This window comes from Tamandua tetradactyla, chromosome 12 (assembly GCF_023851605.1).
Source record: "Tamandua tetradactyla isolate mTamTet1 chromosome 12, mTamTet1.pri, whole genome shotgun sequence".
Classification (NCBI taxonomy): Eukaryota; Metazoa; Chordata; class Mammalia; order Pilosa; family Myrmecophagidae; genus Tamandua; species Tamandua tetradactyla.
Genome location: NC_135338.1, coordinates 6,960,731 through 6,987,726, shown reverse-complemented (window position 1 = coordinate 6,987,726; position 26,996 = coordinate 6,960,731). Strand labels below are relative to the sequence as shown.

The window sequence follows — 26,996 nt, the reverse complement described above, 5'->3', positions numbered from 1 at the left end:
TATTTTTGCATGGGCAGGCACTGGGAATCAAACCCAGGTCTCCAGCGTGGCAGGCAAGAACTCTGCCACTGCGCCACCATTGCCTGCCCAAAATTGACTGTTTTAAAAAGCAATTTTATTGTGTTGTTTGTTTGTTTCCTTTTATTTTCCCAGTTCGTTTATTGCATCTATCACTGTGTAAGTTAACTTTCTTCAGTATAAGTGAGGGACTGCTTATTTTCTTTTTTAACATTTTTTTATTGTGAAATTATAGACAAAAAAGCAGTAATTTCAAAGTACATTGTAACAAATAGTTATAGAACAGATTTCAAAGTTTGGTATGTGTTACAGTTCCACAATTTCAGGTTTTTCCTTCTAGCTGCTTCAAGACAGTAGAGGCTAAGAGAAATATCAGTATAATGATTCGACAGTCATATTTGTTAAATCTTATCTTCTCCAGTATAACTCCTCTTTCTCCTCTGATCCTCCTTTCAGGCTTTAGGGGTATTTGGGCTCTGCCCAGTCTCACGTTTCATGATGGAAAGCGGTATTGGCAGAATGGGTTGGGGGATGGAACTAGTTGATGTTCTTGGAGAGGCTGGCCCCTCTGGGTTTCAGGACTTATCTGTCCTAGGAAAAATCTTGAGGTTGCAGGTTTCTGGAAATTAATCTTAATGCATGCAACTTTTGTAGGATTTCAGCTAGAGCCGTGGGTGTGCTTTAGGGTTAACAGGAATGATGTTGACTAGGGTTTGGCACACCGTGGGAATTAGCAATATCTACCTAAAGCTTGCATAGGAGTAGCTTCCAGAATAATCTCTCCACTCTATTTGAAGTGTTTTTGCCACTAATTGGTTATTTTGTTAGATTTCTTTTCCCTCTTTTGGTCAGGAAGGCATTGTTAATCCCACAGTCCAGGGCCAGACTCACCCCTGGGAGTCAGGTCCCACGTCATCAGGGAGACTTTCCTGGATGTCATGTCCCATGTACGGGGGGAGGGTAATGATTTTCCTTGCAGAGTTGGACTTAGAGAAATAGAGGCCACATCTGAGTCACAAAAGAGATTTTCTGGAAGTAACTCTTAGGCCATCACTCTAGGTAGATTTAGTTTCTTGGCCAGAAGTAAGTTTCATAAGAGCAAGCCTTGGAATCAAGAACTTGGCCTGTTGGCTTGGGAGTCCCTAATGTTTGAGATGGTATCAGGGTGTTCCCCAGTAGGAAAGTTCAATACTTCCATATTTTTTTCTCCAGTCCTTCAAGGTACTTTGCCAATCCTTTTTTTTTTTTTTTTAATATTTTTACTGATAAAACAACATACAAACATGTACATTCTTTTTTTCATTTTTAAAAAATTTTTATTGATAAAACAACAGAGGCTCGGCGCCGGTACGGGCCAGGCCCTGCCAGCTGGAGCACTGCTCTGGCTCTTCCGCGCCTCAGCGCGGCGAGGTGATGCCGCTCCTGGAAAGGACCTGGCGCCATCAGGGACAGTTACCTGCTATTTAAAGGAGGTGAGTTGTACTTTAATGTACTACGGATGGGAACTATCAAAGTTTATAATGTCAAAAACTTTTCTTAGACCAAAGGTATCTTCCACAAAGGTAGCAGATTGGGTAGACCCATCATTTGATGATTTTTTAGAAAATACAAACATTTCTTCTCTTACTGCCACATCATTAGATGTGAATAACTCAAATTATAGAAGAAAGAATGTGCCTTCCACGTTAGAAAGTAGCAGATTTCCAGCCAGAAAGAGAGGAAAGCTATCTTCCTCAGAACAGATTTATGGTCTAGAAAATTCAAAAGAATGTCTGTCTGAAAATGAACCATGGGTGGATAAATATCAACCAGAGACTCAGCAAGAACTTGCTGTGCATAAAAAGAAAATTGAAGAAGTTGAAATCTGGTTAAAAGCGCAAGTCTTAGAAAGGCAACCGAAACAGGTCCTCCTGGATGTGGAAAGACAACAACTATAAAAATACTATCAAAGGAACATGGTATCCAAGTACAAGAGTGGATTAATCCAGTTTTATCAGACTTTTAAAAAGATGATTCCAAGGAGATGTCTAATCTTGAATCAAGCTTCCGTACATTTCCATACATCCCCTGTCAGTCTCAGATGGCAGTTTTTAAAGAGTTCCTACTACGAGCAACAAAGTATAACAAATTACAAATGCTTGGAGATGATCTGAGAACTGATAAGAAGATAATTCTGATTGAAGATTTACCTAACCAATTTTATCGAGATTCTCAGACATTACATGAAGTTCTAAGGAAGTATGTACGGATTGGTCGATGCCCCCTTGTATTTATAATCTCTGACAGTCTCAGTGGAGATAATAATCAAAGGTTACTATTTCCTAAAGAAATTCAAGAAGAATGTTCTATATCAAATATTAGTTTCAACCCTGTGGCACCAACAATTATGATGAAATTTCTTAATCGAATAGTGACAATAGAAGCTAATAAGAATGGAAGAAAAATTATTGTCCCTGATAAAACTTCTCTAGAGTTGCTCTGTCGAGGATGTTCTGGTGATATCAGAAGTGCAATAAACAGCCTCCAGTTTTCTTCTTTAAAAGGAGTGAACTATTTATGGCCAAGGAAAAAAGGACTATCTTCATTAAAATCTGATGCTGTGCATATTATGAAGCCACAGTGGTCAAAACAGCATGGTATTGGCATAAAGATAGATATATCGACCAATGGAATCGAATAGAGTGCTCAGATATAGACCCTCTCATCTATGGACATTTGATCTTTGATAAGGCAGTCAAGCCAACTCACCTGGGACAGAACAGTCTCTTCAATAAATGGTGCCTAGAGAACTGGATATCCATATGCAAAAGAATGAAAGAAGACCCATATCTCACACCCTACACAAAAGTTAACTCAAAATGGATCAAAGATCTAAACATTAGGTCTAAGACCATAGAACAGTTAGAGGAAAATGTAGGGAGATATCTTATGAATCTTACAATTGGAGGCGGTCTTATGGACCTTACACCTAAAGCAAGAGCACTGAAGAAGGAAATAAATAAATGGGAACTCCTCAAAATTAAACACTTTTGTGCATCAAAGAACTTCATCAAGAAAGTAGAAAGACAGCCTACACAATGGGAATCAATATTTGGAAACGACATATCAGATAAAGGTCTAGTATCCAGAATTTATAATGAGATTGTTCAACTCAACAACAAAAAGACAGCCAACCCAATTACAAAATGGGAAAAAGACTTGAATAGACACCTCTCAGAGGAGGAAATACAAATGGCCAAAAGACACATGAAGAGATGCTCAATGTCCCTGGCCATTAGAGAAATGCAAATCAAAACCACAATGAGATATCATCTCACACCCACCAGAATGGCCATTATCAACAAAACAGAAAATGACAAGTGCTGGAAAGGATGCGGTGAAAGAGGCACACTTATCCACTGTTGGTGGGAGTGTCAAATGGTGCAACCACTGTGGAATGCAGTTTGGCGGTTCCTCAAAAAGCTGAATATAGAACTGCCATACGACCCAGCAATACCATCGCTGGGAATCTACTCAAAGGAATTAAGGGCAAAAACTCAAACAGACATTTGCACACCAATGTTTATAGCAGCGTTATTTACAATTGCAAAGAGATGGAAACAGCCAAAATGTCCATCAACAGACGAGTGGCTAAACAAACTGTGGTATATACATACGATGGAATATTATGCAGCTTTAAGACAGGATAAACTTATGAAGCATGTAATAACATGGATGGACCTAGAGAACATTATGCTGAGTGAGTCTAGCCAAAAACTAAAAGACAAATACTGTATGGTCCCAATGATGTGAATCGACACTCGAGAATAAACTTGGAATATGTCATTGGTAACAGAGTTCAGCAGGAGTTAGAAACAGGGTAAGATAATGGGTAATTGGAGCTGATGGAATACAGACTGTGCAATAGGACTAGATACAAAAACTCAAAAATGGACAGCACAATAATACCTAATTGTAAAGTAATCATGTTAAAATACTGAATGAAGCTGCATCCGAGCTATAGGTTTTTGTTTTGTTTTGTTTTGTTTGTTTTGTTCTTATTATTATTACTTTTATTTTTTTTCTCTATATTAACATTCTATATCTTTTTCTGTTATATTGCTAGTTCTTCTAAACCGATGCAAATGTACTAAGAAACGATGATCATGCATCTATGTGATGATGTTAAGAATTACTGATTGCATATGTAGAATGGTATGATTTCTAAAAAAAAAAAAAAAAAAAAAAATGGTCAGCACAATACTGCCTAATTGTAATGTAATTATGTTGGAACGCTGAATGAAGCTGCATCTGAGCTATAGTTTTTTTTTGTTTTTTTTCTCTTATATATTTTTGTACTTTTTATTTTTATTTGTGTGTTCTCTCTGTGTTATCACTTTATTTCTTTTTCTGTTGTCGTGCTATTTCTTTCTCTAAATCGATGCATATGTACTGAGAAATGATGACCATACACCTATGTGATGATATTAAGAATTACTGATTGCGTATGTAGAATGGATTGATTTCTAATGTTGTGTTAGTTAATTTTTTTTAATTAATAAAAAAATATATGTTTTTGGAAATAGTTGATAAAAAGGAAAAAAAAAATCTGATGCTGCTCTGTCAAAGTCAAAACAAAGAAAAAAATCCAATGGGATTTCTGAAAATCAAGAGATCCAGGCTATTGGTGGCAAAGATGTTTCTCTCTTCCTCTTCAGAGCTTTGGGGAAAATACTGTATTGCAAAAGAGCATCTTTAACAGAATTAGACTCTCCTCGCTTGCCCCCTCATTTATCAGAGTATGAACGTGATACATTACTTGTTCAACCTGAGGATGTAGTAGAAATGTCACACATGCCAGGAGAGTTATTTAACTTATATCTTCATCAAAACTACATAGATTTCTTTGTGGATATAGATGATCTCGTGAGAGCCAGTGAATTTCTGAGTTTTGCAGGTATCTTCAATGGTGACTGGAATATCCGCTCTTTACTCAGAGAATACAGCACATCTGTAGCCACGAGAGGTGTGATGCATTCCAACAGAGCCCGAGGGCTTGCTCACTGCCAGGGACCAGGATCAACTTTTCGACCTTTGCACAAACCCCAGTGGTTTCTAATAAGTAAAAAGTATCGAGAGAATTGCCTGGCAGCAAAAGCACTTTTTTCTGACTTCTGCTTACCAGCTTTATGTCTCCAAACCCAGCTGTTGCCATACCTTGCTCTGCTAACTATTCCAATGAGAAATCAAGCTCAGATTTCTTTTATCCAAGATATTGGAAGGCTTCCTCTGAAGCAACACTTTGGAAGATTGCACATGGAAGCCCTGACGGACAGGGAGCCTGCCGCGGCGGACCCGGACAGTGGAGATGAAGCCCGGCCGGATGGAGGGCTGCCCGCCGAGGACGAGGACGCGCTGGGGGCGCCCGCTCGGGCTGTCCCGCCTGAAGCCCGTCCTCTGCCTCCGAGTCCGAGTAGTGGGTCTGAGCTGCCGCCCAGCCAGCCTCGGGCCTTTCCAGCCCAAGGAGACGCGGACGAGGACGCAGTCATAGAGGAGTGGGAGAGCGATGGGACCTAGAAGCCCGCCTGCCAGTCCGCCGCTGCTGGGCGGGCTTATTTCAGTTTTTATTCAGGGGTACTTAACGAAGTTAAAACAGTTTCAGGTGAATTTAAAATGATTCATTCTTCGCTCTGGTAGTATTTCATCACAAGGGATTGACTCTTCTGTCGTCTTGGAGTAAAGGAAAGATCAAGCCTTGAAATGTCTTCATTTTTCCTCTAGCATTTATTTAGGTTTGTGAGTGGTGTGCAGAGGTCAGCGTGTATGAAGTATGTTTGAACGTTGTGTCAAATATAAGGAAATGTGAAGGAATGATTCAGAATATGAAAACTTTATGTGGAGATTGTAAATAGGAATTATGCAACAGTTCAGGCTGCAATTATGAGTGTAAATAAACGTTGTGCCTTAAAAAAAAAAAAACAACATACAAGCAGATGCATTCTTAACATACAAACATTCCATACATGATGTACAATTAATGTCTCACAGTATCATCACATGGTTGCATATTCACCACCATGATCACTTTTTTCTTTTTTTTAATTAAAAAAAAAATTTTTTTAAATACCAAAAAACACATAACAAATGCAAACATTCCTATTTTGACCATTCCGTTCTACATATGTAATCAGTAATTCACAATAAATCACATAGTTGCATATTCAACCATGATCATTTTTTACATTTGCCTCACTCCAGAAAAAAAAATAAAAAGAGAAAACTCATACATACCATACCCCATACCCTTCCCTCTCGTTGACCACTAGTATTTCCATCTACCTTATTTATTTTAACCTTTGTTCCCCTTATTATTTATTTTTTTTAATCCATATTTTTTACTCATCTGTCCATACCCTAGATAAAGGGAGCATCACACACAGTCATACAGTCACATTGTAAAAGCTATATCATTATACAATCATCTTCAAGAAACAAGGCTACAGGACACAACTGTACAGTTTCAGAAACTTCCCTTTAGCCACTCAAATACACCATAAACTGAAATGGAATATCTATATAGCACATAAGAATAACCTCCAGGATAACCTCTCGACTCTGTTTGAAATCTCTTAGCCACTGACACTTTGTCTCATTTCTTCCCTTCCCCCTTTTGGTTAATAAGATTTTCTCAATCCGTTAATGCCGGGTCCCCGTTCCTGGGATTTCTGTCCCACATTGCCAGGAAGATTTACACCCCTGGGAGTTATGTCCCACTTAGGGGGGAGGGCAGTGGGTTCACTTGCTGTGTCGGCTTAGAGAGAGAAGCCACATCTGAGCAATAGAAAAGGTTCTCTGAGGGTGACTCATAGGCCTAATTTTAACTAGGCTTAGCCTGTCCTTTGCAGGAATAAGTTTCATAGGGGCAAACCCCAAGTTGGAAGGCTCTTGCCAATACTTTTTAATTAACTACCCAACATACTCTGGGATGTATCCAGGTATTACATTAAGATATACAGAATTATCCCATTCTGGAATCCATGTGTTTGCGTAATTTGAATGAGCTATCCAGACTGGTTGAGTTAGATTCATCCATGTTGTCATAGCTTAACATCCATATTGTCATATGCTTCAGGACCTTCACTTTGTCTTATTGCTGCATAATATTCCCTCATATGTATATACCACATTTTGTTTATCCACTCATCTATTGATGGGCACTTGAATTTTTTCAATGTTTTGGCAATTGTGAATAATGCCACTATGAACATTGGTGTGCAAATGTCTGCTAATATCACTGCTTTCAGCTCTTCTAGGGTTATATACTGAGTAGTGGTATTGCCAGGTCCTAGGGCAACTTGGTATTTTGTTTTATAAGAAACTGCCAAACTGTCTTCCACAGTGGTTGTACCATTACACATTCACACCAGCAGTGAATAAGTATTCCAATTTCTCCAACATTTGTAGTTTCCTGTTTGTTTAATCGTAGCCATTCTTACAGGTGTGAGCTGATATCTCATTGTAGTCTTGGTTTGCATTTCCCTTGTGACTAATGAAGATGAGCATCTCTTCAAGTGCTTTTTAGCCATCTGTAGTTGCTCTTTGGAAAAATGTCTAATTATATCTTTAGCCCATTTTGTAATTGGGTTTTTTGCTCTTTTGTTGTTGAATTGTATGATTTCTTCATGTATACAGGGTTTATCTCATTTGTAATTTCCAAATATTTTCTCCCATTGAGCGGCTGCCTCTTCCTCTTTTGACAAAATCCTTTCATGTACAGGAGCTTTTGATTTTGAGGAGTTCCCATTTACCTCTTTTTCTTTCATTATTTGTTTTTTGGTGTAAAGTTTAAGAGCTACCTCCTATTACTAGGTCTTGAACATATTTCCCTATATTTTCTTCTAGGAGTTTGGTGATACTGGCTCTTATATTTAGGTCTTTGATCCACTTTGAGTTCATGTTTATATAGGGTGGAAGGTAAGAGTCCTCTTTTATTCTTTTGGCTATTGATATCCAGTTTTCCTGTGTCCATTTATTGAAAAGACTATTCTGTCCCAGTTCAGTGGATTTGGGGGCCTTGTCAAAGATCAATTGACCATAGATTTGGTGGTCTTCCCCTGCACTCTTGATTCAATTCCATTCATCAAAATTCTTTGTGCCAGTACCATGCTGGTTTGACCGCTGTGGCTTTCTAATAAGCTTTAAAATGAGAAAGTATTAGTCTCCCCACTTTGTTCTTTTTTAGGATACTTTTAGCTACTCAAGTCTCTTTCCCTTCCAAGTGAATTTAATAACTAGCTTTTCTAAGGCTTCAAAGTAGGGTGTTAGAATTTTGATTGGTATTGTGTTGAATCTATAGATCAACTTGGGTAGAATTGACGTCTTATCTACATTTAAGCTTCCTATCTATGAGCAGGGAACGTCTTTCCACCTATCAGATATTCTTTTATTTCTTTTAGCAGGGTTTTTTAGTTTTCTGTGTAGAGATCTTTACACCCTGGTTAAGTTTATTCCTAGATACTTGACTTTTTGTTGCTATTTTTAATGGATTTTTTTCCCTTAATTGTCTCGTCAGTTAGGTCATTGCTTCTGTATAGAATATTACTGATTTTTGCACATTAATCTTGTATCCCTTCTCTTTGCTGAATTTGTTTTATAGCTCAAGAAGTTTTGTCATAGATTTCTCAAGATTTTCCAAATATAGTATCATGTCATCTGCAAAAAATGAATGTTTTACTTCTTCCTTTCTGATTTGGATGGCTTTTATTTCTTTTTCCTGCCTGATTGCTCTAGCTAGAATTTCCAGCACAATGTTGAATAATAGTGATGTCTTGTTCCTGATCTCAGAGAGAAGGCTTTCAGTCTCTTATCGTTGACTACAATGCTGGCTCTAGGTTTTCCATGTACGCCCTTTGTCATATTGAGGAAGTTTCCTTCTATTCTTATCTTTTGAGTTGTTTTTATCAGAAAAGGATACTGAATTTCATCGAATGCCTTTTCAGCATCAATGAGGTGATAGTGTGATTTTTTCCCTTTTGATTTGTTAATGTGTTGTATTACATTGATTGATTTTCTTGTGTTGAATGAACCTTGCATTCCTAGTATAATTCCCACTTGGTCGTGGTGTATAACTGTTTTAATGTCTTGTTGGATTCGATTTGCTACTATTTGTGAGAATTTTTGCATCTATTAGGGAGACTGGCCTATAGTTGTCCTTTCCTGTATCATCTTTATCTGGTTTTGGTTTAGACTGATGTTATCTTCATAAAATGATTTAGGTAGTATTCCTTTTCTCTTAAATTTTTGGAAGAGTTTGAACAGGATTGATGTTAGTTCTTTTTGGAATGTTTGGTAATATTCCCCTGTAAAGCTCTCTGGCCCTGGTTTTTTTTTTTTTTGTAGGAAAGTTTTTGATGACTGATTGAATTTCTTTACCTGTGATTGGTTTGTGGGTTTGTAGGTTGTTTGTATGTTTCTAAGAATTGTTCTATATAAGTTATCTAGCATATAGTTGTTCATAGTATCCTGTTATGATTTTTTTTTTTTTTATTTCTTCAGGGTTCATGGTAACGATCCCCCTCTCATTTCTGATTTTACTTATTTGCATCCTCTTTTTTTCTTTGTCAAGGAAGTTAAGAATCCATTGATTTTATTGATATTCTCAAATAACCAACTTTTGTTTTGATTCTTTCTATTATTGTTTTTTGTTGTTGTTGTTATTGTTCTCCAATGCATTTATTTCTGCTTTGATCTCTGTTACTTCTCTTCTATGATTTGCTTTGTAGTCAGTTTGCTGTTCTTTCTTTAATTCCCCCACATTGCACTGAGTCCTCAAATTTTGCTCTTTCTTCTTTTTTCATATTGGTTTTCGGGCATTAAAATTCCCTCTCAGGGAAGAACAAAGAAATGTCAGTATTGCAGGGTGTTGAGAATAGATGATCGAGAGGGAAGAACAAAGAAATGTCAGTATTGCAGGGTGTTGAGAATAGATGATCATCCATGTTTTAAAACTTCAACTTCTGTGTGATACTAAAGCAAAAAATGTTTATTTGGTACAAAATTTGTATTTTGACTAGTGCATTTCCTAATATAACTTACATGGACAGGTTAATTGAATACCATAAGTACATGGAACCTTGAGTAGGGCATGAGATTTTGTAGGTTTGTCAAGTGTGATGCTCCAATAAATCCCAGAGTGATTTGAACAGTGAATAAAGAAGTATTTGCAAAGTTCCCTTGGGGGAATGGCAAGAAAGGGGAAAAATTCAACTTCCCCATTTGGAGAATTTCTGATATTCTCACAAGCAGTGGAGACAATCAAATCAATAGGCCAAGCCCTAAATTTTGGAGTTTGTTCATATGAAACTTATTCCCGCAAAGGATAGGTTAAGCCTACTTAAAATTAGAACTAAGAGTTGCCCCAAGAGAATTTCTTTTGTTGCTCAGATGTTGCCTATCTCTCTCTCAGCCAACATGGCAAGCAAACTCACTGCCCTTCCCATCTCTACATTGGGCACATCTCCCAGAGGTGCAAACTTCCCTAGCAACATGGGACAGAAATCCTAGAATGACCTGGGACTCAGCATCAAGGGTCTGAGAAAGCCTTCTTGACTGAAAGGGGGAAGAGAGAAATGAGACAAAATAAAGTGTCCATGGCTGAGAGATTTCAGAGTCAAGAGGTTATCCTGGAAGTTATTCTTACGCATTATATAAATATCCCCTTTTTAGTTTAAGGTATTTTAATTATTATATTGGACTAGAGGGAAGTGCTTGAAGCTGTGTTCAACACTAGAACACTAGAGCTGTGTTCCAGTAGCCATGTTTCTTGAAGATGATTGTATAATGATATAGCTTTCACAAAGTGACTGTGTGATTGTGAAAACCTTGTGTCTGATGCTCCTTTTATGTACAGTATGGACAGATGAGTAAAAAGTATGGATTAAAAATAAATTAATAATAAGGGGAACAAATGTTAAAATAAATTGAGTAGATTGAGAAAAAAATTCCCTTTCAGCACTGCCTTTGCTGCATCTCATAAGTTCTGCTATGTTGTATTCTCATTTTCATTCATCTCCAGATATTTATCAATTTCTCTAGCAAATCCTTCTTTAAACCACTGATTATTTAAAAGTATGTTATTTATGCATCATAAATTTATGAAAATTCTGGCTCTTTAGGAGTTATTGATTTCAGCTTTGTTCCATTATGATCAGAGTAAGTGCTTTGAATAATTTTAATCTTTTTAAATTTATTAAGACCTGTTTTGTACCCTAGCATATGATTTATCTTGGAAACGTTCCATGAGCACTGAAGGAGAAAATACATACTGGTGTTTTGGGATGTAATAATCTTTATATGTCTGTTAGGTCTAATTCATTTATCACATTCTTTAAGACTCTTTAAAATTTAGTTGATCCTCTGTCTGGTTGTTCTATCTATGGAGGAGAGTGGTGTATTGAAGTCTCCTACTATTATTGTTGAAACATTTATTGCTCCCTTCGGTTTTGCCAGTGTTTGCCTCATGTACTTTGGAGCTCCTTGATTAGGAGCATAAACATTTATGATATTTCTTCTTGAATTGTCCCTTTTATTAATATGTAGTGTCCTTCCTTTGTCTCTTATGATGTCTTTACATTTAAAATCTATATTGTCTGATATTAGCATAGCTACTCCTGCTTTTCTTTGGTCACAGCTTGTGTGGAACACCTTTTTCCATCCTTTCACTTTCAGCCTTTTTGTAACCTTCAGTCTAAGATGAGTCTCTTGTAAGCAGCATATAGATGGATCATTTTGCCAATCTTTAGCTTTTAATTTATTAGTTTAGTCCAATCACTTTCAATTTTATTACAGTAAAGGCAGTTCTTGAATCAACCATCTTATCCTTTGGTTCTTATTTTCAGATCTTTCTATTCTTTTCCTTCTTTTTCTTTTTACCTTTAAGTTAACCTTAATGGTACTCTTCATTTCTGTGCTGACCTCCCTCTCTTATCTTTTTTTTCAGCTAACAGAACTCCATTTAGTATTTCTTGTTGAGCCTTTGTTTTTCTGTGAATTTTAATCTGTCCTTCACTTTTGAAGGACATTTTGTCTGGGTACATAATTCTTGGCTGGAAGTCTTTCTCTTTCAATATCTTAAATATATTGCATCATGCCTTCTTGCCTCCATTGTGCCTATGGCATAGAGTCTGAAGTCAGTCTCATGTGATTTCCCTTTATGTGGTGAGTCACTTTTCTCTTGCTGCTTTCAGGACCTTCTGCTTCTCATCAACAGTTGCCAGACTGATTAGTATGTATTTTGGAGTAGGCATATTTGGGTTTAGTCTATTTTTGTTTGTTGGGCTTCTTGGATTTTCATATTTATATCTTTTATAATAGTTGGGAAGTTTTCCCCCATTATCTCCTCAAAAAAACTTCCTAGCCCTTTACATTTCCCTTCTCCTTCTGGGACACCGATGATTGTTAGATTTGTGTGCGTTGTGTTGTTCATCATTTCCCTGAGATCCAATTCGAGTTTTTCCATCTTCTTTGCCATTTGTTCTTTTGTGCATTCAAATACAATTATCCTGGCCTCTAGTTCGCTTATTTTTTCTTCTGCATCTTACAAATCTGCTGTTGTGTGTCTCTTGTATTTTTTTAATTTGGTCTGCAGTATCTTTCATCTCTATGAGATCTGCTATTTTTCTGTTTATTCTTTCAAATTCTTCATGTTCTTCTGGTGTCTTCTTGTTATCCTTGATGTTATTATCCTGCCCATTGATTTTATTTAGGAGATTTGTATAAACATCTTTGTTAGTCCAAGTTCTATGTCTCTTCTGGTGTTTTAATTTGGTCATTTGCCTGGGCTATATCTGTCTACATCTTCATAAGCTTATGATTTTCTGTTGGCTTCCAGGCATTTTATTGTCTTGATAGAGTTCTTTTGAAAGTTGATCTCCTTCACTCATCTAGGGCTTTTTATTTTCTTGGATTTGCAAGGCCTCCTTTTGCACTTGGCTTGTCAACCAAGGTTGTACTTTATGCAGGGGATGCAGCTCTACTTGAGGATCCTTTTAAAGCTAGGCAGATAGGCAGTTTGCCTGATTTTGCTTTCATTTCTTCCCAGCAGATGTTGCTGTAGGGCCTCCTCTTCCCCTGAGGCCCACTTCTCTTTATCTGCAGCACTTAGGTGAGCTAGTTAATGATCCAGTGCAAGTCCCACCATGTCCACTGGTCCCAATGTGTGCTGAAATCTGCCAGCTCTGGGGCTGGAGGGTGGGCAATGTGTACCTCAGTGGAGATACCACTTGTGGGCATGATGGAACTTGTGGTCGCAGGCTCCTGCTTGGAATGACCTTGGACTGTGGGACTCGTATTTCAACTACCCCTGCCCACAGCCAACTTGGAAATGTCTGCAGGTTCAGTGTAGCCTAGGATGCATTATGGGGGGGGGGGGGGGGGGCGGGGGGGGACAGGGCTGCTTGGTTCCTTGTTCCTGTCTCTCTGTCTCTGTACTTCTGAGGGCTCTAATCCTCTGTATGGAAAGCGGACTGGTTTATACTGTACACCAGCTGAGTGGTCTCTGTGCACAGGAAAAGCGAGCCTGTTTGCTTCTGTTTTCTCTATAGGAGCTTCCAGCTACAGAGCTGAAGGGTCTGATCTTTCAGACTATTTGTGAGGACAGGCACATCCTACTTGCTACCTCTTGTCCCTGGTGGAGTCATGACTGAACACATCCCATTTTCTCTGTCCCAGTTCCTCCATTTTTTCATCCAGGATCTCCCTGTATACTGTAAAAGACCCTTTCTGATCACTTGCATCTTGGATCTGCTGTCCTTGTTGTTTTTCTGTCACTTCTTTAGTTAGTCCATGGAGCAGGGGTGAACTCAGCCTGTCCTATTACACCATCTTCCTGGAAGTCTAGTTTTAATCTGCTTATTTGTTATAAACCCAGGAACAATTGAACTCTATAAAATAACTTGCCTTTAAAAAAATGCTTTCTTTGTTTGGACAGTTTTTCTTTTAGCTTTTAAAAAACCATCATAAATAATAATTAGATAGTTGAACAGGCCTTAGTACACTCAGTAGGAATAAATAGGGTCATATGATTTATGGTTATGTCCTCGGATAGATTGGGTTGTCAAGTTTCTTGAAAATCACAGCAGTCTTCAGTGTTCTTATTTGTAGATTATATATGTTGCTCAGAAAATATGTATCAAAGTCATCAAAATAACAGATTTAATTACAGTAGTTTATCAAACTTAGTTTCCATTTTTGCAGGGAATATATTCATAGAATCACGAATGTTTCTTTTTGGCATTATGTCCCAAGTTTAATACTTAGCCATCTTGACACCCTTTATAGCCTCCATAATGTGATTGTGGCTTTTAATATGTGAGAATTAGGAAATTCAAAGTTTTTATATATTTAGAAGCTGCTCATGACTGCTTGTGCAAATGAAATAATATTCCTTCTTTGAAAAAGTAAAAAAATATTTTGCTTTTGTATATTTGAAATATAGCTAAATTATAAGGGCTATTAGACCGATAACTTTGATATTAGTAATTTCAAAATCATAATTAAAATTAAAAAAATTTTTTTTTCTTTTAATGTGTGTGCCAGTTTGAAAGGATTATGTGCCATTAAAAAAAAACCATGTTTTAATCCTGATCCATCTTGTAAAGGCAGCTGTTTTTTTAATCCCGACTGAACACCGCAGACTAGAAACTTGATTAGATTATCTCCACGGAGATGTGGGGATTGTGGACATTAACCTTTGATTAGGTTAATATCAAAGGAGAGATGTGACTCCACTCATTCCAGGTGGGTCTTGATTAGTTTACTAGAATCCTTTAAAAGAGGAAACATTTTGGAAAAGGCTTCAGAGCCATGAGAGTCCACGCAGCCATCTTCATCTCCTTGGAAATGAAGAAGGCAACATCCCTGGGAGAGCATCATAAAACAAGAAGCCTGGAGAGAAAGCTAACAGATGTCACCATGTTCACCATGTTCCTTTCCCATTGAGAGACAAACCCTGAATGCCTTCTTGAACCAAGACATCTTTCCCTGGCTGCCTTAGATTGGACATTTCTATAGCCTTGCTTCAATTTGGACATTTTCATAGGCTTAGAACTGTAAACTTGCAATGTCATAAATTCCCCTTTCTAAAAGCCGTTCTGCTTCTGGTATATTGCATTCTGGCAGCTAGCAAAGTAGAAGAATATATGACAGTAGGGATTTCAAAACCATATGCGTGGATTTCTGATGGGGAAGAAAATGGGCACAGATACTAATAAGTCTACTAAAAATCCATAAACCCAATTGTTCAGTAAACGTTTTCTCAATAAATATTTCTCACAAATTTGTCTCCCACACATCCATGATATTATTATTGATTATGCTATTTAAAATGTTGTTGAAATTTGGAGTTTCCACCTAGAATATCGAACTTGGAAAGACATCCTAACTTTAATGAAATACCAGATAAACTACAAAATCATTGTTTCTTGGACCTATCAGAGAGCTGGAGATGCAGAATATTTAAGGAGCCTAAATTCTGAGGAGAGACAGATTCCTCTGACAACACAGATTCCTCTGATGACACTGAGCCAGTGTGTGACCCATCTCTTTTGGGGCCTGAGCTCTTCTCTCAGTGCCTTTTGTGTTCTCCTTGTGCTGGAACAGGGGTAGGAGACTCTTGTGGAAGCCTGCCAAAGGCACATGGCCGAGTTTGGCTCCCAGGGAAGAAAGGCAAGATTTGCCTTAGACTGGGGCTGGGTCGAGACAACAGAGAACTACCTTTTCCCCATGAGACCAAGGGTTGAGTTATAAATGATAGCAGTCTATTATTCTGCATGGATCAGGAATGCAGAGACTCCCTTTATGGTGCAGGTGCTGCACAAATGAAGGCCAAAAGCTAGAGGTGGAACAGAAATATTGAAAAAAATCCCTGAGGCATTTTAGGGCCTATACTAAGCAGAAAGTAACCGTTTGTTACTTTTTGAACGTTGCTAGTACACCAGAGTTAACCATAACAACAGTAAAATCCAAAGCCAGCTTAACTCCTGACTAGACTGACTTAAACTCTCATGCTAATGGTACAGCTGAAGAAGAAGCACGCCTGTCTTCAGTCATAAAAACTGTTGATATCAGTCTCTGTTGTCCTACACACAATGTCTGGCATTCAGTCTAAATTATAAAACATATAAAGGAAAGCACAGGAATATAAAAACCAGTAACAGTTGAGACAAAATAATCAAAAGAACAAGACTCAGAAATTCACTTATTGGAACTGTGAGAATTTAAGAATAACTCTGATTAATGTGTTAAAGGCCCTAGTATAAAAGGTAGATAAAACATGCATGAACAGATGAGCGTTTGAATAGTCATATGGAAATTATAAGAAAGTCAAATAGAAATGTTAGAGGAAAAATATAATACTAGAAATGAAGAACAACTTCAGTGGGTTTATCAGTACACCCAACATGGCCAGGAGAAGAATCAGTAAACTTGAAATTATCCAAATTGAAACATAAAGATAAGAATGAAAAGAAAATTAAAACTAAGCAAATCTGAGCATCCAGGAGCTATAGGACAATATCACATAGCCTGATACAAATGTAATTGGAGCCTCAGCAGGAGAAAAGAGGACACGTGGGGCAGAAGAAATACTTGAAGAGGTAGTGGTCAATAATTCTGTAGGAACAATGAAAAATCTTATAGATCCAAGAATCTCAAAGAACCCTAAGGAAGATTAAAAGAAGAAATACTTCATACACATTATATTCAAACTGCCAAAAACCAAAGAAAAAGAGAAAATATTGAGGGAAGTCAGAGAAAAAAGTCGCACTACTCAGAGAGAATAAAGATAAGAAATAGACCAATTTCTTGTAAAAAACTGTAGGCCAGAAGACAATAGAGGGACATTTTTTAAGTGCTGAAAGAAAAAAGTATCAACTCAGAATTCTATACACATAAAAAATATCTTTCAAAAGTGAAGACAAAATATAAATGCTTTTTCAGACAAATGAAAGCTGAGAGGCAGACCTATATTACTAAACAAAAAAAATTGACAATTTTTAAATAGAAATTATGTGATACCAGGGAAAACTTGGATCTGTACAACAGATGAAGAGCCCTGAAAATATTTAAAATGAAGGCATATATAGAAGATTTATCAGTTACTCTAAAAGATAATCGAGTAACTAAAGTAAAAATATTAGCAATATTTTATTTATAATACCTGTAAAAATAAAATGTATGACAGCAATAGCACAAAAGATGGGGTAGAGGAAATGGATGTATACTGTTGTAAGTTTCTAATAGTATAATTAATTAATATAAGATTATTTGAAAGTAATTGGTGATAAATTGAAGATGTACATTTTAAACTCTAGGGCAACTACTAAAAAGTTCCTAGATGCTGCTCAATTAGAAGTACTCAATCCAGAAGCAGGCAGAAAATGAGGGGAAAAGGAACAACAACAAAAAACCCAATAAAATTAAACCAAAAAAAAAAAGAAGTAAACCAAAATAGATTTAAATCTAACTGTATTAATAATTACATTAAATGTAAATACTCCAAGCACAATAGTTAAAAGGCAGAAATTGTCACATTAGGTAAAAAAAATCAATCCCAAATTTATGCTGTCTACAAGAAAACTCATTTTAAATATAATGACATAGACAAGTTAAAAGTAAAAAGATGGAAGAAAGGTAACCAGTACAAATGCAAATTGAAGGAAACTTGAGTGGCTTTATTAATATCACACATTCAAAAACAAAAATACCAGCTATAAGGAGGAATATTAAATAATAATAAAGGGGTTAATTCATCAAGAACAGATAACAATCTTAAATGTGTCTGCACAATTTCAAAATACATGAAGGAAAAATTGGTAGAACTGTTAGGAGAAAAAGACGAATTCACAGTTTTAGTTGGAGACTTCAACATTCTTCTCTTAGTAATCAGCAAAAAAAGTAGAAAGAAAATAAGACTAAGAAGATCTGAACAACACTCTGAACCAGCTTAACCTGTTATAAAGCAGAGTATACTTTCATTCCAAGTGTACATGGAATGTTTACCAAGATAAATTGTATTCTGTGCTATATAGCAAACCTCAGCAAATTTAAAAGAATTGATATCATATATGTTCTCTGGCCTCAATGGAATTAAATTAAAAATCAAAATTAGAACGATATCTGGCAAATGTGTAAATAACCCATGGGTCAAAGAGGAATTATGAAGGAAATAGAGACTATTTTGAACTCAATGATGATGAAATACTACATATCAAATTTTTCTTTCTTTCTTTTTTATTTTAACATGGGCAGGCACCGGGAATCGAACCCGGGTCCTCTGGCATGGCAGGCAAGCATTCTTGCCTGCTGAGCCACTGTGGCCCACCCTACATATCAAATTTTGTGGGATGCAGCTAAAGAGTGATTAGGGAAAAATGTATAGCATTGAATATTTATATTAGAATAGAAGAAAGGTCTCAAATCAATACTTTTACCTTAAGGAACCATAGAAAGAAAAGCAAATTAAGGCTCTAACCAGCATAAGGAAGGAAATAACAAAAGTAAGGGTTGGAAATAATGAAATTGTAAACATAAATATAATAGAAAAGCAGTGAAACCAAAAGTTGGTCTTTTGAAACAATTAGTAAAATTGATCAGTCCCTAGCCAGAATGATGACAGGAAAAAGAAAAAAAGCATAAATTACCATTATTAGGAATTAAAGAGGGAAAAATCAATGCAGATCCTACAGAAAGAAATTAAAGAGATTATAAGATAATATTGTCAATATCTTTATGCCATAAACCTGAAGACAAAGATGAAATGAACAGATTTTATCCATACAAATTTAAGAAGAAACTGGTAAGCTAATTGTAAGTCTTTTTTTTTCTCATGGGCCGGCACCAGGAGTTGAACCTGGGTGTCCAGCATGATAGATGAGAACTCTGCCCGCTGAGCCACCATGGCCCACCCAAGTCTATTTTTGTTAAAAAAAACAAAAATGAATTCTTACTTTAAACATTTCCAACAAAGAAAACTCCAGGCTCAGATGACTTCACTGGAGAATTCTACCAAATGTTTAAGGGAAAAATAGTATGAATTCTAGTCAAACTCTTCCAGAGAATAGACAGGGAGAGCATTAACTTGATATCAAAACGAGACAGAACATTACCAGGAAAGAAGATTGGAGACCAATATCCTTCATGATTATAAGATGAAAATTCCTCTGTAAAACATTAGCGAATTGAACCCAACAATATATAAAATACAGTAAATCACGACCAAGTGAATTTTATCCCAAAAATGCAAGGCTGGTTCAACATTTAAAAATTAGTCAACGTAGAATGCCTGCCATCCATGCAGGAGACCTGGGTTTGATTCGGACCATGCACCCCCCAAAAAATAGTCAATGTAGTTAACCATATGAATAGATTAAAGAAAAAAAAACTTATGATCATCTTGAAAAGATTGATTATTCAATTTCTGATCATGATTAAAATTTTCAGTTAACATGTTAAGGAAACGTTGTCGATGTGATAAAAAAACATCTACAAGAAACCTACCGCTCACGTCAGGCTTAATGGTGAAAGGTTAAATGTTTTCCCACTAAGACTGGGACAAGACTAAGATGTCCATTTTCACCATTCCTATTCAACATCGTACTAGAAGTTCTAGCCAATGCAGTAATAACAAGAAAAACAAATAAAAGGCATACAGATTGGAAAGGGCGAAATAAAATTATTTCTGTTCACGTTTGACCTGATTAACTATTTAGAAAATCTGAAAAGTTCTGCTAAAACAAACAACCTTATTAGAACTAGTAAGTGGGATTTGCAAGTTCACGGGCTTCAGTGTCAAATGCAAAAATCAGTTGTATTTCTGTGTACTAGCAATCAGAAATTGGAAATTGACATTTGAAAGTACCACTTATAGCTACACACAAAAAAACATGAAATACTTAATTGGAAATTTACTGAAGTATGCAAAAGATATATGTGCTGAGAACTACAAAAATACGTTATGAGATAATTCAGAGGCCTAAGTAAATCGAATGTTTCTGGATTAGATTTAAAATTGTCCGTTCTCCCAAAATTGATCTATAGATTCAGTGCAATCTCAATCAAAATCCCAGTAAGGATTTTTTTTGTTTTTGTTTTTTAACTTGACAAGCTGATTCTAAAACTAGGAAATCTATGTAAGGAAATGCACAGAATCTGGAATAGTCAAAATAACTTTTTCTCCCACAATAACTTGTAAAAAGAAAAATGAAGTGGCAGGATTTACCTATCTGGCTCCAAGATTTATAAGACTACAGTCATCAAGACAATGTGATATTAGTATAAAGATTGAGGAATATATCAGTGGAATAGAATAGAGATTCCAAAAATAGTGCACACATTTATGAGCAATTGATTTTTCACAAATGGCAAAGACAATTTAATGGAGAAAAGGTAATCTTTTAACAAATGCTGTTGAAACAGATGTCATACACATGCAAAAATTTGAACCTTGACCCATATCTACCAATTAACTAGAATGCATCCTTGATCTAAATATAAACCCTAAAACTAAAAACTTCTGGGAGAAAATAATAGGAGAAAATTTTGTGACCCTGAGTTGGACAAATTTTTAGACTTTGGGTTGTCACATTGGGTTGGATTTCTACAATTATACAGAAGAAACATGATTCAGAAAAGAAAATATTGGTTAATCGGTGTGATGGTCAGGTTCATGTGTCAACTGGGCCAGATGGTGGTGCCCGGTTTTCTGATCGGGCAAGCACTGGCCTGACTGTTGCTGACATAAAATCCATGATTTTATGGATTTAAATCATGACCATGTTGGCTGCATCCAAATCAGGTAAGGGGAGTGTCTTCTGTAATGAGTGACATTTAATTTAATCACTGGAAGACTTTTAAGGAGGATTCAGAAGAAACAGTCATTCTTCTGCTTCAGCCAGCCAGCTCTCCTGAGAGTTCATTGACCTTTATTGGAACTACCAGCTTGCAGCCTGCCTTACAGATTTTGAACTCCTACATCCCCATGGTTACATGAGACACTTTTATAAATTTTATATTTGCAGATATCTCCTGCTGATACTGTTTCTGTAGAGAACCCTAGTTAATACATTAGGCCTTCATCAAATTAAAAACTTGTTCTTAGATAGACATGTATCATTGAGGAAGTAAATGCCTTATTTCTTCCATATAATTCTCATATAAAAGTTATACACCAAGGCTAATGGGAGCTGTATTAGGGTTCTCTAAAGAAATAGAATCAACAGGAAATATTCATAAACATAAAATTTATTCAAGTGTCTCATGTAACCGTGGGAACATAGAGTCCAGAATCTGTAGGGCAGACTGTGAAGCTGATGATTCCGATGGAGGGTCTGGACGAACTCCACAGGAGAGACTCTCTGGCTGAAGCAGGAAAAGAGCCTGTTTCTTCTGAATCCTCCTTAAAAGGCTTCCAGTGATTAGATTAAGCATTACTCTATGAAGAAGACACTCCCCTTGGCTGATTACAAATGGAATCAGCTGTGGATGCAGCCGACATGATCATGATTTAATTCTGTGAAATGTCCTCATAGTTACAGACAGGCCAGCACTTTTGGCCAAGTTGACACATGAACCTGACCATGACAGTCTACCCCTTGTCAATTTGTCAGCTATACACATTACCTTAAACCATACCTAATTTCTAAATGAAAAATAATAAAACACATTTTTTCTTTCACTTGACAATACTCAATTGTCCTGCATATAACCGGAAACACATTAAATCTCTCCAGAATAGGGTGCAAGTCCTTGGGGAATATTCATTTTTAAACTTGATATTTTACAACTTAAATAGTATAACATGAACAAAACAGCATTACACTCCTCATTTCTGTAACTGATCACGTGGTTGTAGTTCATATTTATCACTACCTTCTCCCATGTTCCCATTACTCTCAGCAAGCACTTCAGCTGCCCGTAGTTCTTTGCCTGTTGGTGTGACCCAACCTTTGTTCCTGAAGTTTCAGAGCCATCAGTAGTCCTGTCTGGATTGGGTTGTTGCAGTTTTCCATTGATTGTAATCACAGGGCATGGTAGTACTAAAAGACACCCTAGGGGATCTCCTATATTCCAGGAAAACTCTTCTTTACCTCCATTGTGTAGTTGCAGTCCTTTTTCCCCCTGATAGTCAGGGTCAATCACCCCAGCCAATAATGTAATCCTCTCCTTGGCTTGTTGATCCAGGGGCATGAGTAGCACACAGTGACCAGGTGGCAGTCTTAGATTCCAGTTCAATGGAATCATTGTTGTTTCTCCTGGTGGAAGCATTCCCCCTTTTGGAACTGAAACCTGTAGACCAGCAGAGCTCAGGGTCGCAGGGACAGGAAGCAGAAATTTTCCTAGTGGATCACTAGGGGTAATAGTGAGTGGTGCCACTCCGATTTCTACCCCTTGGTTCCTGGACCCATGGATCCTGGCTAGGGGAGAAACAGCACCATACAGCGGATGCTGATTCAGAGCATACACAGCTTCCTGGAGAACTTTACCCCAGGCCTTCAAGGTATTCCTTTCTAGTTGGCACCATGATTGAGTTTTCAAAAGGCCATTCCACCATTCTATCAATCCAGCTGCTTCTGGATGGTGGGGAACATGGTAAGACCAGAGAATTCCATGAGCTTGTGCCCATTCCTGCACTTTATTTGCTGTGATGTGTGTTCCTTGATCAGAAGCAATGCTATGTGGAATACCATGATGATGGATAAGGCATTCTGTAAGCCCATGGATGGTAGTTTTGGCAGAAGCATTGTGTGCAGGGAAAGCAACCCCGTATCCAGAGTATGTGTCTATTCCAGTTAGAACAAATCGCTGCCCCTTCCATGAAGGGAGTGGTCCAGTGTAATCAACCTGCCACCATGTAGTCAGCTAGTCACCTCGGGGAATGGTGCCATATTGGGGGCTAAGTGTGGGTCTCTGCTCCTGGCAGATTGGGCACTCAGCAGTGGCTGTAGCCAGGTCAGCGCTGGTGAGTGGAAGTCCATGTTGCTGAGCCCATGCATAAACTCCATCCCTGCCACCATGACCACTTTGTTCATGAGCCCATTGAGCAATGACAGGAGTTGCTGGGGAAAGAGGCTGACTGATATCCACAGAATGGGTCATCTTATCCACTTGATTATTAAAACCTTTCTCTGCTGAAGTCACCCTCTGGTGTACATTCACATGGGACACAAATATCTTCATGTTTTTAGTCCACTCAGAAAGGTCTACCCACATACCTCTTCCCCAGACCTCTTTGTCACCAGTTTTCCAATTATGGTCTTTCCAAGTCCCTGACCAAACCACTAGCAACAGCCCATGAGTCAGTATACAAACGCACCTCTGGCCAGTTTCCTTCCAAGCAAAATGAACCAGGTGCGCTGCTCGAAGTTCTGCCCACTGGGAGGATTTTCCCTCACCACTGTCCTTCAAGGATACTCCAGAAAGGGGTTGTAGTGCTGCAGCTGTTCACTTTCAGGTGGTACCTGCATATTGTGCTGAACCATTTGTAAACCAGGCACGAATTTTGTCTTCCTCAGTCAATTCACTGTAAGGAATTCCCCAGGAGGCCATAGCTCTGGTCTGGGAAAGAAGGTAATGTAGCAGGGGTGGAGACCATGGGCATTTGGGCTACTTCTTCATGTAACTTACTTGTGCCTTCAGGACCTGCTCTGGCCCTATCTCGTATACACCATTTCCATTTTATAACAGAGTGCTGCTGCACATGTCCAACTTTATGGCTTTGTGGGTCAGACAACACCCAGCTCATGATAGGCAACTCAGGTCTCATGGTAACTTGGTGGCCCATGGTTAAGCATTCAAGCCCAATAGCAGGCCAAAAGTTGTTTCTCAAAAGGAGAGTAGTTATCTGCAGTGGATGATAAGGCTTTGCTCCAAAATCCTAAGGGTCTGCATTGTGATTCTCCTATAGGGGCCTGCGAAAGGCTCCAAACAGCATCTCTATTTGCCACTGACACTTCCAGCACCATTGGATCTTCCTGATTATATGGCCCAAGTGGCAGAGCAGCTTGTACAGCAGCCTGGACCTGTCGCAGAGCCTCCTCTTGTTCAGGTCCCCACTCAAAATTAGCAGCTTTTCTGGTCACTCAATAAATGGGCCGGTGTAGCACACCGAAATGAGGAATATGTTGTTGCCAGAATCTAAAGAGACCAACTAGGTGTTGTGCCTCTTTTTTGGTTGTAGGAGGGGCCAGATGCAGCAACTAATCCTTCACTTTAGAAGGAATATCTTGACATGCCCCACACCACTGGACACCTAGAAATTTCACTGAGGTAGAAGACCCCTGTATTTTTGTTGAATTTATCTCCCATCCTCTGACATGCAAATGCCTTACCAGTAAGTCTAGAGTAGTTGCTACTTCTTGCTCACTAGGTCCAATCAACTTGATATCATTGATATAATGGACCAGTGTGATGTCTTGTGGGAGGGAGAAATGATCAAGGTCCCTGTGGACAAGATTATAACATAGGGCCGGAGAGTTGATATACCCCTGAGGTAGGACAGTGAAAGTATGTTGCTGACCTTGACAGCTGAAAGCAAACTGTTTCTGGTGGTCCTTACTAACAGCTATTGAGAAAAAAGCAATTGCCAGATAATAGCTGCATACCAGGTACCAGGGATGTATTGATTTGCTCAAGCAATGACACCATATTTGGAACAGCAGCTGCAATTGGAGTTACCACCTGGTTGAGCTTATGATAATCCACTGTCATCCTCCAAGATCCATCTGTTTTGTGCACAGGCCAAATAGAGTTGAATGGAGATGTGTTGGGAATCACCACCCCTGCATCCTTCAAGTCTTTATGAATGGCAGTAATTGCTTCAATCCCTCTAGGAATGCGATATTGTTTCTGATTTACTATTTTGCTAGATAGGGGCAGTTCTAGTGGCTTCTACTTGCCCTTTATAGCCCTCACTTCACGAGATAGAGAGCCAAAGTGGGGATTCTGCCAGTTGCTCAGTATATCTATTCCAATTTTACATTCTGAAACTGGCGAAGTGTTCTAGTTTGCTAGCTGCCGGAATGCAACACACCAGAGACAGATTGGCTTTTAATAAAAGGGGATTTATTTTGTTAGTTCTTCAGAGGAAAGGCAGCTAGCTTTCCACTGAGGTTCTTTCTTACGTGGGAAGGCACAGGATGGTCTCTGATGGCCTTCTCTCCAGACCCTTGGGTTCCAACAACTTTCCCCGGGGTGACTTCTTTCTGCATCTCCAAAGGCCTGGGCTGAGCTGTGAGTGCTGAGATGAGGAATGCCGAGCTGCTCAGCCCAGGCCTTTGGAGATGTAGAAAGAAGTCACCCTGGGGAAAGTTGCTGGAACCCAGGGGCCTGAGGAGAAGGCCAGCAGAGACCATCCTGTGCCATCCCATGTAAGAAAGAACCTCAGTGGAAAGTTAGCTGCCTTTCCTCTGAAGAACTAACAAAATAAATCCCCTTTTATTAAAAGCCAATCCATCTCTGGTGTGTTGCATTCTGGCAGCTAGCAAACTAGAACAGATTTGGTACCGGAGAGTGGGGTGCTGCTGCAGTTTGCAAATACCAATCTGTTGGAATGGTGTTTTGGATGGCTAAGGGGAAGACTTTGGAGGAACTGTGAAGAGATTGATGAAGAAGTCCTGGAGTGCTTGAAGAGACTGTTGGTGTAAATGAAACCACTGCCAGTCTTGGCAAAGGAGGATACAAAAGGGTAAAATTGGAGTTTGCAGAGTAAGAACCATGGAAGCTCGGGTCTGAAGCCAAGAAACCTTGGCCAGGAGGGTGGACCCACCCATACATATGGAGAGGGTGAGTTTACCCTGAAGGGTGAGGATGAGCCTCCCACCTTGTTGCAGTGGAAGAGTTGTGCAGCCTCAGGCCTTGGAAAAGGTGTAGCATGCTCCTTGGGGGACTGGGAGAGCCTGGCTGCCACCACATGGAGGGGCTGAGCGTGTGCCTCAGAAATGGCAGAGAGCCCAGGGGTGGCCCTGATGCCTGGAAAGAGTGGAGCCAAGAGGTGGTCTCCTCGATGTTCCCTGAGGTTGATTTGGAAAGAGGCAGGCCACTGCATAGGCCCTTGGAAGGGGTGGGACTGCCACTTTCTAAAGCCAAAGGATAAATGACTTTCAGACTTTGAAATCCAATGGTGTTTGCCTGCAGATTTTCCTTCCATTTCTCCCTATGGATCCTGTGTTTATCCTCCTTTGCATATTGGCGTTAGATAATTTGTTTTGAGATTCACAGGTCCACAGCAAGAAGAGAATTTTTTGCACCTGTTTAAGGTGATGCTTGAAGTTACCAAGTTGACAAGGGGTGGACATGTGTTAGTTAGATTCAGTTGTCTACTTGGCCAGGTGAGCATACCTAGTTTTGTTGCTGCGGACATGAGCCAATGGTACGTGAACCTCATCTGTTGCTAATCACATCTGCAGTGGGCTAGGAGGCATGTCTGCTGCAATGAGTGATGTTTGACTTAATTGGCTGGTGCTTAAATGAGAGAGCACAACGTAGCACAGGCTAAGCAGCTCAGCATACCTCATCTCAGCATTCGCAGCTCAGCCCAGGCCTTTGGAGATGCAGAAAGAAGCCACCTCCAAGGAAAGTTGTTGGAACCCAGGGGCCTGGAGAGAAGACCAGCAGAGACCATCCTGTGCCTTCCCAAGTAAGAAAGAACCTCAGTGGAAAGTTCGCTGCCTTTCCTCTGAAGAACTAACAAAATAAATCCCCTTTTATTAAAAGCCAATCCGTCTCTGGTGTGTTGCATTCCAGCAGCCAGCAAACTAGAACAGGAAGTAACTACAGAATGCATCTGGGGGCCCACTGGACCCACTGTGAGACAGACCTGAGCTAATACTCCCATCAATTGCCTGACCTCCATGAGTCCCCACTCTGACTAGTGAACCAGAGTGATGTTTTGGGTCCCCTGGAATTAATGTCATTTCTGAACCAGTATCTAATAATCCCCAAAATAT

General features: G+C 38.6%; 1 protein-coding gene and 1 pseudogene across 16 annotated transcripts in view; both read left to right on the top strand.

The window, feature by feature from the left end:
* KIAA0586 (KIAA0586 ortholog) overlaps positions 1-26,996 on the top strand; it is a 168,245-nt gene that overhangs the window by 105,764 nt on the left and 35,485 nt on the right. The window lies entirely within an intron of this gene.
* Positions 1,506-6,362, top strand: LOC143651761 (cell cycle checkpoint protein RAD17-like; annotated as a pseudogene).